Raw genomic sequence first — 2,029 nt, 5'->3', positions numbered from 1 at the left:
TGACTGACTGAATACACTTCTCCCCTGCTGAAGTAAGGAGATAACAGGCGATACCATCTCAGAAAAAGGTAGAGGGTGGACAACAGGCGATACCATCTCAGAAATAGGTAGAGGGTGGACAACAGGCGATACCATCTCAAACAAAGGTAGAGGGGGACACAGGCGATACCATCTCAGACAATAGGTAGAGGGTGGACAACAGGAGATACCATCTCAGACAAAGGTAGAGGGGGACACAGGCGATACCATCTCAGACAATAGGTAGAGGGTGGACAACAGGAGATACCATCTCAGACAATAGGTAGAGGGTGGACAACAGGAGATACCATCTCAGACAAAGGTAGAGGGTGGACAACAGGAGATACCATCTCAGAAAAAGGTAGAGGGTGGACAACAGGAGATACCATCTCAGACAATAGGTAGAGGGTGGACAACAGGCGATACCATCTCAGAAAAAGGTAGAGGGTGGACAACAGGAGATACCATCTCAGACAATAGGTAGAGGGTGGACAACAGGAGATACCATCTCAGACAATAGGTAGAGGGTGGACAACAGGAGATACCATCTCAGAAAAAGGTAGAGGGTGGACAACAGGCGATACCATCTCAGACAATAGGTAGAGGGTGGACAACAGGAGATACCATCTCAGAAATAGGTAGAGGGTGGACAACAGGAGATACCATCTCAGAAAAAGGTAGAGGGGGACACAGGCGATACCATCTCAGACAATAGGTAGAGGGTGGACAACAGGAGATACCATCTCAGAAAAAGGTAGAGGGTGGACAACAGGAGATACCATCTCAGACAAAGGTAGAGGGGGACACAGGCGATACCATCTCAGACAATAGGTAGAGGGTGGACAACAGGCGATACCATCTCAGAAATAGGTAGAGGGTGGACAACAGGCGATACCATCTCAGAAATAGGTAGAGGGTGGACAACAGGCGATACCATCTCAGAAATAGGTAGAGGGTGGACAACAGGCGATACCATCTCAGAAATAGGTAGAGGGTGGACAACAGGAGATACCATCTCAGAAAAAGGTAGAGGGTGGACAACAGGAGATACCATCTCAGAAAAAGGTAGAGGGTGGACAACAGGAGATACCATCTCAGAAAAAGGTAGAGGGTGGACAACAGGAGATACCATCTCAGAAAAAGGTAGAGGGTGGACAACAGGAGATACCATCTCAGAAAAAGGTAGAGGGTGGACAACAGGAGATACCATCTCAGAAAAAGGTAGAGGGTGGACAACAGGAGATACCATCTCAGAAATAGGTAGAGGGGGACACAGGAGATACCATCTCAGACAAGCGATCAGAACAGATCATATACTCTACTGTGTACTATAGGGCATATTAGGAGATATATTTCTGGGCACTAGGTGAGAGCAGAACTACATGTCAGGAGGTAAACAGTCTCAAATGAAAAAGCAAACATACTATATATATATATATATATCTAATAAAAACATACTATATATATATATATATATATATATATCTAATAAAAACATACTATATATATATATATCTAATAAAAAATATAACACTTTTTTTTGTTGGTATTTTACAGCAGAGGGTTAGTTAGTGAACTGGTTATCTATATCCCACATGGCACCCTGATCCCTTTATAGGGCACGACTTCAGACCCTATAGGGCAGTAACCTGATCCTCCCATCCTGAACACTGCCCTCTCGTTTCACTTCAATCCTTCAGAAGTATAGTATAGTATAGTATAGTATAGTATATATATATATATATATAAGCTTACGAGATCCGGATGGCCAAACGACTCCAATGGGGAAGTGCACTAGATAAGCTATAGGGTGCGATTTGGCACACATGTATTGTGTATGTTAATATGTATCTTAATATGTTAAACAATGGTGGAAGGTAGTAGCCACCTAGGATGCTATTCTCAGTTTGTCCCAAATTGCACCCTAAGGAGACTGGTCAAAAGTAGTGCATTACATAGGGCACAGGGTGCCATTTGGGACTCAAAGGAGGGTATAACTACTAAGACATTA

The sequence above is a fragment of the Oncorhynchus kisutch genome, linkage group LG20, assembly GCF_002021735.2.
Source record: "Oncorhynchus kisutch isolate 150728-3 linkage group LG20, Okis_V2, whole genome shotgun sequence".
NCBI lineage: Eukaryota > Metazoa > Chordata > Actinopteri > Salmoniformes > Salmonidae > Oncorhynchus > Oncorhynchus kisutch.
This window is presented reverse-complemented; position numbering follows the sequence as displayed.